Source organism: Symphalangus syndactylus, chromosome 21 (assembly GCF_028878055.3).
Source record: "Symphalangus syndactylus isolate Jambi chromosome 21, NHGRI_mSymSyn1-v2.1_pri, whole genome shotgun sequence".
NCBI lineage: Eukaryota > Metazoa > Chordata > Mammalia > Primates > Hylobatidae > Symphalangus > Symphalangus syndactylus.
The window spans coordinates 31,965,450-31,975,738 of NC_072443.2; positions in this window are offsets into that span (position 1 = coordinate 31,965,450).

The following is a 10,289-nucleotide window of genomic DNA, read 5'->3' on the forward strand; positions in this document are numbered from 1 at the left end:
TTCTCAAGTCTTTCGTCCCACCTAATGAGAAGCACCCACAGGTGTGGAGGGGCAGGCCACCCCTTCAACCATCTTTTATTGAAATTATCTGTTTATATAGCTGTCTTCCTGTTCAGTAATAACTCTTTTCTATACTGTAAGCTCAATGAGGGGAGGGACCATATGAGTCTTCTTTACTGCTAGTCCCTTTGCCTGACACATAGTATGTACTCAACAAATGGTTATTAAAAGAATAAATAGAATGAGTGAATAAATGAATGACAGAATGAGTAAATAAACCTCTCAGGGTCAGGAACCGTATCTTCCATCAGTGTCTGACAAAGCACCCAGCATAAAAGGGTGTTGTGTAAACATATGTGGATTTTTTTGTTTTTATTTTTTGTTTGTTTGTTTGTTTTGAGGCGGAGTCTCGCTCTGTCACCCAGCCTGGAGTGCAGTGGCGTGATCTCGGCTCACTGCAAGCTCCGCCTTCCGGGTTCATGCCATTCTCCTGCCTCAGCCTCCCGAGTAGCTGGGAATACAGGCGCCCGCCACTACGCACGGCTAATTTTTTGTATTTTTAGTAGAGATGGGGTTTCACCGTGTTAGACAGGATGGTCTCGATCTCCTGACCTCGTGATCCACCTGCCTCGGCCTCCCAAAGTGCTGGGATTACAGGCGTGAGCCACTGCGCCTGGCCAACATATGTGAATGAAACTACTGAACTAACCTTGGAGCTGACCTGACATATTAGAGGTTCTTAGCGTCATTAAGTTCCTAATTTTGACTTATCAGTCATCAGCTGGTTGTAGTTTCGGAGTATTATCTCTTTCTTCTTAGTGTCTCTGAATATGTGCTTTTTTTGTAATCAAGATTTTTCACTTGTTAATACTTCTGGCCAATGGAATGCAAACTAACATCTGTTGCATGGTCAGGCAACACTAGCAACACTGGATTATTCCATGCCTGGACTATGCTACTTTCAGGCTTTTGTGCTTCAATTACGCTGTTTGCTCTGCTTCTCATAATTCTCCCTCATGTTTTCTTCTTTGCTCCTCAACTCAAAGAATTCCAGCTCATTCTTCAAGGCCAAGATTAAATATCACTTCCTCCAAGAAGCCTTTCTCAACCCTACTTTTCCTCTTTGCCATGATTCTCCATCATTTCATAGGTTTAGTTATCTCTCCCATGATGCTTTGTTCATACTGCTAACAAAATGTGTCAGTAGATACTTGTTTCTACATAATAGTTTCCTCTTCTATCACATTAGCTTGGAGAAAATGAAATTTGTCCTGAGTATATTTGCATGTCTGTATTAGGGTTCTCTAGAGAGACAGGACTAATAGGATAGAGAGACAGGTGGATTGGCTCATGTGATTAAAGAGGCTGAGAGGTTCCTTGATAGACCATCTGTAAGCCTGGAGACCCAGGGATGCCAGTAGCATGGTTGTCCAAACTGGAGGGCCTCAGAACCAGGGAAGCCCTTGGTGCACCTCTCACTCTGAGGCTGAAGACCTAAGAAGCCAGGAGGCCACTGGTGCAAGTCTCAGAGTTCAAAGGCTGGAGAACCTAGAGTTCTGATGGCCAAGGACAGGGCGAGAAGGGTGTCTCAGCTGCAGGAGAGAGAGCAAGAGAGTCTTTCCTCTGCCTTTTTACTCTATCCAGACCCCCATCTGGTTAGATGGTGCCCACCCACATTGAAGGAGGATCTCCCCAACTCAGTCCACTAACTCACATGCCAATATCCTCTGGAAATACCCTTATAGACACACCCAGAAATAATGATTTAGCACCTATCTCTTAATCCAGTCAAGTTAATACCTAAAATTAACCATCACAATCTCCAAAGTCAAACATAGTGCCTGGTGGAGACCTATGTGTGTCGAATCAATCAAGAAAACTTACAGTGTGGTATGTAATATACAGAGTCACTTTAGCCTAGGTCTGAGTTATAGCTCAAGCCACTTACTCCCTGTTAACCTTGGACACATTATTTAAACTTTCTGAGCCCTTGTTTTCTCATTTGTAAAGCGAGGATGTTAAAAATAATATAAACTAACTTTTGAACATGGCTTGAGAATGTAATAAGTTAACACCTTTACAGTTATGTAGAGCAGTGCCCGAGGCACAGTAGGCACACAATAAATATTAGCCCTTATTATAATCATCATCTTATATAGTGAGATTGGTCTCCTAGAAGGGCAGTGAAAATATTATCAAAAGAATCACCAGTTGCTGCTCAGGAGCGTTGAAGGAGCACCTTGAGTTGGAGAAGTGTCAACAATTTTGATTGAAACTAGATGCGCACGTCTGTGCCTAGTGGGTAGGCGTTAATTTGCTTGTTCTTCACATTTCATTGGCGATTAAATGCTGAGGGACCCATGTCTCTGATACCTGGCTCAGAGCCCAGTCTCCTAGGATGCTGTTTCAACATGACCCAGCTATAAAAGCATAGGAGCCCCAGTCATCAAATAAAGCAGTAGAGCAACGAAGGTCTGTTCTGTCTGGTCAGGGGTTAGATTTGGATGGTTGGGGAGCTGGAAGATATTGGTATGGGATTGTGGGGCTGGAGAGATGGATTTGGCTTAGAAGAACAGAAGGAAGCCTCCAGCAGCAGGAAATCATTTTCTTGTTAGCCTGTGTTCCAATTAGGGGCAAATATTAGAAGCAAGAACTGCCTCAAGGTAGGAGGATAATAGGACTGAGGGTTTTAGGTAAGGGATATCCTGCCACAGAGATGACAATGTGATCTGGTATGCGTTTTCCTCTGCATGTCAAATGAATAACAAGGATTCATTTGCTTCCACCACAGGATGCACAACATTCTCTACTCCCCCCTCTGCTGTTGCTGCTGGAGACCACTCATGTAGGGCACCCATATTCATGACAGCTTGAAAGCACTAGAGAAAGCCAGCTTCTATATTGCATTGCAAAATCGCAGTAGGCTTATTTCTGTGAGAGCACGTACTGTTTTGAGTCCTGAGAAGACCCTTTTGTATCTTGCCTACCTCTCCTCTTTGAGAGCCTGTAACATACGTGCAGTGGGCATAAACCATGCACCAAGACCTCGCTGTGCTAGTGGATTTACTTTCGATTGCTACTACTACAAATTACTACAGATTTAGGGGCTTAAAACAACACCCATTTATTATCTCACAGTTCTGTAGGTCAGAAGTCCAGTAGGCTCAGCAGGTTTCTCTGTTTCAAGTCTCACAAGACTGAAATCAAGGCATTCGCTGAGCTGCTTTCCCTTCCGGAGGCTCTAGGGGAGAGTCCATTTCCAGGTTAATCCAGGTAGTCAGCAGAAATCAGTGTCTGTAGGACTGAGGTCTGTTTCCTTGCTGGCTACCATCTGGGCATCTCCCTTGGTATTTAGAGGCCTCTTTTGAGTCATGGTAGGTAGTCTCTGCACACCCAGAACTAGGGATGGCATATTAAATTCTTCTGACCCTGGTTCTCTTCTGTCTCCGCTTCTTGTACTGCAGCTCTATGACCAACGCTTCTGCCTTCTACTTCTGCTTTTAAGTGATTAAATGGGCCCCTTTGGTAATCCAAGATAATCTTCCTATTTTAAGGTCTGTAATCTCAATCACATCCACACTGTCTCTTTTGCCATGTAAAGTAACATATTCACAAGTTCCCAGAGATTAGGGCTTGGAAATCTTTGGGGGACATTATTCTGCCTACCACAGCTAGGTTATTTTCATATTTTTCTCCCTTAATCCACACAACAGCCTCGTAAAGGAAGCGTTGTTATACTCATCATACACGAATAGTAACTGAGGTTCAGAGAGGTTCCTATTACAGCTGATAAACGGGGGAGCCGGGGTTTGAATCTTGCTTCAGAGCTCACACTCCTTCCTCTGCCAGAGATGGAGGGGTGGAAGCAAAGCCATCATGTGACCTGCCACTCTCATTGCATTTCCCACCATTGTTTCACTAGGGCTGCTTCTCAATTTAACAAGGTCGTCACTGTGTCCACCAAAGATTTCTAACTGTCCTCCTGGGTATACGGTATGTGTGTCTGCTGGGTCTCAGCAGAACACAGATGGAACGCTCAAATGAAGTTATTGAGAAGAGATTAATAAAAGGACCGTTTACAAGGTTGTGAGTGGGGCAACGCGAAACCAACAAGGAATGACAGAGCACGTTGGCTAACAACAGCTATTGCACCCCACGCCCAGAGGAGTATGGGGAAGAAACAGTTACTAGAACCCCGAGAGAAAGGAGAAACTGAAGGAGGGGCTGCCTGGCTGGAGCTGTGGCCTTCAATAGTGGAACACTGCTACAACCAGCCTGGCAGGGAGGTAGGTGGCAAACTAGATGACTTCACTCTCCTCCCTCCTTCTGAACTCCCACTATTGGCAAATCTTAACCAGGAGCCAGAGGAAAGGGGAGTCTGTTTATGCAGTTCTTGAATTTTAACTTTCCAGGCTCAGAGCAGAGTATAGAAAGGTAGAGGGTGGATCTGAGAGAGACTATCCAGTACTGTGAGACTGTCCTTCCCTGTGTCGTTGAAATCGGGTATGGCAGTGGGATTCGCTTGGGCCAGTGTGTTAGTTTCCTAGGACAACCATAGCAAATTACCATAAACAAGAGGCTTAAAACAAGAGAAGCTTATTCTCTCACTATTCTGAGGTCCACGCCCTCTCCGAAGGCTCCTGAGAAGAACCCTTCCTTCCTAGCCTGGCAGCCTTTGGCATTCCTTAACTTGAGCTGCATCACTTCAGGCTCTGCTGCTGTCTTCACAGGGTCTTCTCTGTCTCTGTGTGCGCTCATTTTCGTATAAGGACATCCATCATTAGATTTAGGGACCAACCTAGGTATCATCTTGAGATCCTTAACTAAATATACCTGCAATGACCCTATTTCCAAATAAAGATCACATTCTGAAATTTGGGGTGGACATGAATTTGTGGAGGGGGGTGATGTGGATAATATTCAGCTCATGAGGCTGGGCACAGTGGCTCACGCCTGTAATCCCAGCACTTTGGGAGGCTGAGGCAGGCAGATCATGAGGTCAAGAGATCGAGACCATCCTGGCCAACATGGTGAAACCCCGTCTCTACTAAAAATACACAAATTAGTTGGGCATGGTGGTGCATGCCTGTAGTCCCAGCTACCCGAGAAGTACTGAAGTACTCAGCTACTGAAGCAGGAGAATTGCTTGAACCCGGGAGGCAGAGGTTGCAGTGAGCCGAGATGGTGCCACTGCACTCCAGCCCAGGGATAGAGCGAGAGATTCCATTAAAAAAAAAAAAAAAATTCTACTTATGATAACCATGTACATCTGGACCAAAGTTTCTAGGCCTAGCATGCAATTTTTTCTTTTTTCTTTCCTTCTGCCATGGCAATCAGCAACGCTCAGACAGCAGCTGCCCCCTCAGCCTGGGTCCTGGAGTGAGATGAGGCAGAGCAGAGCCCTAGCTGACCTACAAAGGAAACATAACATAAATAGAAATAAATGTGTCATCTCTTCTGAAGTATGCGGTGTACAGTAGTTAATGACCACAGCCCATCCCTTCAGAGATACTGCCAGCAGCCATAGTAACTCCCTAGTTCCTTCCTTTCACACAAACACCCTTGAATTGACCGAAACCATCCTACAGACTCATTGTTTCTTTTAATCCCAACCCCATTGGCAACATTTTACTGCACCGTAATTCCTCTCTGGGGCCAAGGTGTAGAAAGAAATAGATCTCCAAAGACTGCCTTTTGTATCCTTAGAGGGACAAGTTTTGTAGGAAAAAGAAAATGAAGGCTAGAGCACATGGGTGTTCTCTGAAATGAGCTGCAGAGTAGCTGTCTGCATTTCAGACTGACAACTTCAAATGAATCCTCCACCAGAAGCACCCAGGAATGTCTGCTGAGAAAACTGTTTTCTGCCTACACAGGGCTCTCTATGTGCACCCTTCCCTGCCCTGCTAAGACCACTTGTAAAAAACCACTTGAGAAACTGCGCCTCATGAAGTTTGTTTATTGATGCTACTACATGAGCTCTCTGAATCCATCTGCCAATCTTCTTTTCTCTAATACTGATCTCATTGCTATGGGTGTGGGCCAATGGACTCAAACTATCTTTAGGGGGCCCTTAAAAGTGAAATGGATAAACTAGGTTCGAACTGTCAGACAAGACAGACAGACTTGTTTGGAATCACGAGAAAGATTGCCCGATTCCAGGCCCCGCCCACCGTGCTGATCCATCTTGAACAGTCCCTGGGTTTGACTGCTCCCACATACTAACTGCTGCTGCAGAAGCTGCAATTTCCCTCATCTCGTCCCCAACCACAAGCCCTGGGAACCACAACGGTAGCAAGAAAGAAAAACGTTATACCAACACTGAACTTAGAGGGGTAGTTCTCAAAGGATGCTACTGAGGTTTACAGCATCTGCAGCACCGGGAAACTTGGAAATGCAAATTCTTGGGCCCAGCCCTAAACCTACTAAAGGAGACACACTGGAGTGGGGCCCAGCAATCTGTGTTTTATCGAGTGTTCCAGGTGATTCGGGGGCATGCTAAAGTTTGTGAGCCACTGACTTAGTGTCTGACCTCAGAAGACAAGTGGCCTGCCTGTTACATGATTTATCTTGGTAAAAGTCTCACCAGTTCCTCTGTCACCTTTGCTTGGTCAGGAGGGATCCACCTGTAGTAGAGTGGAGAATCCCTGTGAACCCAAGTTGTATCCCGGCCTCCTGGGTGTTTTGTATTAGCTTCAGGTCACAAGTGCCAGTCCGGGTTGTGCAGCACCCAGGAGACAGAAGCAAGTCAGCCACAAGTGAAGCCTCTCATGTGGACAGCAGGGTCTCTAACATCTCCTGTTAAAGCAGCACATGTTCTACCTTTGTTCTGATAGAAACCAATGTGTACTTCAAAGCAGCTTGAGGATCTCTTTAGTTCTATATTTTTGGTGAGTTTAGAAATACTTTAAGAAACTGGTTTCACTGTAGTTTACAAAATGCCCTTTTTGTGTGTCCATCAAAGTACTTTGTATCTGACATCTGTGCTAATCTCTTGTGAGTTTCCATTTACAAGATGCCATTTTGATAAAATGCAGAAAGTGTCCATATGGTTACACAATTGTGTCTCTTTGTCTGGAGAATGAAGGAAATGAAACTGGGGGATCCCCTGGAGGAATGACAGATCAATAACCATTTCAGCACGTGGCAAATTCAGTGGGTCCTATGAAGCAGTGTGTGCAGTAGGGGAGAAATGAGTCATACTCTCTCATAATTCAAAAGAAAATGATATGTTCATTTGTGACAGCCACCTGGGCTAGACCACCTGGAGCTGTTTCTGGCACACTAAAGTAAAGAGCTCATCCTAACCTGCCCTGTCCTCAAAAGTAGCATTCTCTACATAGGGCTTGCGTAAGTGCTGCATTGGGCTCCTGATAGACAAATCAGTCAGACCTAACCGATGAACTCCGCTTCTTCAGTGGTTTGGATAATTATCTTAATTTTGTCTGATAGTACTGAATTGCCTGAGAAAACCCACTGGTCTCTTGCAAAGTACAGTCTGTGAATCAGGATTATTTTTCGTCGTTTTTATGTGAAAAAGTTGTACTTTTTAATCTTTTCCTCCTCTCCACCTTCAGAGCTCTCAGTGTGTTTTGGAGTGTGGTAAGTATGGCCCCAGAAGGCCAATAGAATCCTGTGATTTGTGCTTTAATAATCTGTATCCTGCCTTCCTTTTTGGGGTCTATTAGTCCATTTTCACACTGCTATAAAGACATACCCAAGATTGGGTAATTTGTAAAGAAAAGAGGTTTAGTTAACTCGCAGTTCTGCATGGCTGGGGATGCCTCAGGAAACTTACAATCATGGCAGAAAGGTAAGAGGCACATCTAACATGGCGGCAGGCGAGAGAGGCAAAAGTGAATAGTGAAGAGGGAAGAGCCTCTTATAAAACCATCAATTTTGTGAGAACTGACTCATTATCATGAGAAATCATGGAGAAACCACTCCCATGATCCAATCACCTCCCACCAGGTCTCTCCCTAGACATGTGGGGATTATGGGGATTACAAGATGAGATCTGGGTGGGACACAGCCAAACCATACCAGGGTCCGAGCCTTATGCTTATCTGGCTTCATTTTTCTTCCAAGGAATGCTTTGTGCTAGTGGGACTGTAAGCTAGACAAAAAGGTATCAGGTTCTAAGGGAAAGAATATATGTAAGTGGCATGCATATCACAAGTGACAGCTTTTTTCCATGGAAGTTAAGATGGTCTCAGTGTCCCTAATTGGCACCTGCATATCTGTGTGCATGCACACTCTGAGGGTGTCATACATGGCTGAACCCACCCTGCAGAGACAGAGTGGACAGCTGTCTATGGGCTGTGACTGGATTTTGCTTCAGGGACCTCTTGACAACTACCCCAGCTGGTCCAGGACAATTGCCTGCTGGAAATTCTCACAATCACTTATCTCTTTGGACTTAGGCATTGAAAGTTGTTTAAATGCAAATTATTTTCCACGAGGTACAGACATTATTATTCATTAATATTTGGGCTTTAATGAGTCTATCAACTTAGAAGAGAATGTGCCAGGATCCTCTTTTGGTAATGGAAGCCAAAAAGCCAAAGAGATGTGTTTTAATAATGACAGGTTGAAGAGGAAAGAGTAAGTTCCGAAATGTTATAGAAACTAAAGCCACAGACTTAAGGAATAGCCTGATGACACCAGTGATGTGGTAAGACATGAAATGAAAAAAGGGAAATGGGAAAGTGGAAGATAAAATGCCTTCATAAGTCCACACGTCATTTCTGCCTACGGCTCCTAGTGACTGTCCTAAGCACAACTGTTTGTGGAGACCCTTGCTGAGACACTGATACATTTTACCTCTGCTGTAGCATTATTGCTTCAAAGGATGTATTCATTTCTTAAACACCTGGAGCATGCCTATACACTGTGGGCATATCAGGAAAACAAAACAGGCAAAACCCTCTGCCCTCATGGAGCTTGAATTTTAGTGGTGAGATGGGGAGAGACAACAGACACAATAAATAAGGAAAATGTGGTATCAAATGGTGTTAGATGCTATGGAGAAAAGTAAAGCAGTGAGGGGGTGCTGTTTTAAATAAGGTGGTCAGAGAAAGCTCACTAGAAGATAGCATTTGAGTATAAAGTGAGTAAAGGGTGAGCAAGCCAGGCAGATGTCAATAGAGAGATCATTTCAGGCAGAGGGGAAGGCCCACTCAAGGCCCTGCAACAGGAGCATACCTGGCTTATACAGGAAGATCAGGGGATCGGGGAGTGGTCAGTGTGGCCAGCCCAAAGTGAGAAAGAGGAGAACAGCAGCAGATGAGATCAGAGAGATCGTGGGGCAGGGACGGGAAGGGAGGCAGGGATGGGGAAGTTCAGTTCACACAGGGCCTTAGAAGACTTTAACGCTGAGTGAGTTTTGAGCAGGACAATAATATTATTCAACTTGCAATTTAAATGGGCTATCACAGGGGTTAGCAAACTTTTTCTGTAAAAGGGAAGAGATGGTAAATATTTTTTCAGGCCATGAGGTCTCTTGCAACTCCCTGACTCTGCCATTATAGCATGAAAGAGCCACAGACAAGGTAAACTAATGAGTAGGGCTGTGTTCCAGTACAACTTTATTTACCAAAGCAGTTCACAGGACAGATTTTGCCCATGTTGACCCTTAGGCTATTGCAGTAATCTGGAGGAAAGATGGTGTTTTGGATCAGAATTGTAATAGTAGTGGAAGTAAGAAGGGGTCAGATACTGGCTATATTTTGAAGGTAGAGCCAGCAGGATTTGCTGTCAGACCAAATATTCCAAGATTTTTGGTCTGAGCAACTAGAGTCACACTATTGAAATGGGGAAAACCAAAAGGGGAGGTAGGTAGGAGAAGAGGTATAAGGAATCCATTTGGGATGTGAAAATTTGAGATTCCTTTAGGATAAAGGAATTGGATTCCATGTTCCCTAACTCCCCTTCTAGCTCTAATATTCTATGACTCTGCAACTGTGAGAGAATGACGTCTACCCCAGTGGCTTCTGCTGTGATCGTGTTCTTCAGGGAGACCTTCCACACTGCATTACTCCATCCTTCCCAAATGCAATTGGTGATTATGTTGGCTAGAGATAAGTTGCTGGAAGGAAGAAATGCTGAAAGGGAGGCAACTGCCAGCTGAAACTAGCAGGGGGACTTGGAAGAGTGTCATAAACAGTATATGTGCCGGAGGAGGCTTTGAGGGCTGGAGGCAAGTTCCTGTGTATATTAGTTTCTGGGAGGTTACTAGTAATGGAGTATTGTCGGTGGAGCAGGCTAATTCTTAACGTGTTTTCGGAGAAGAG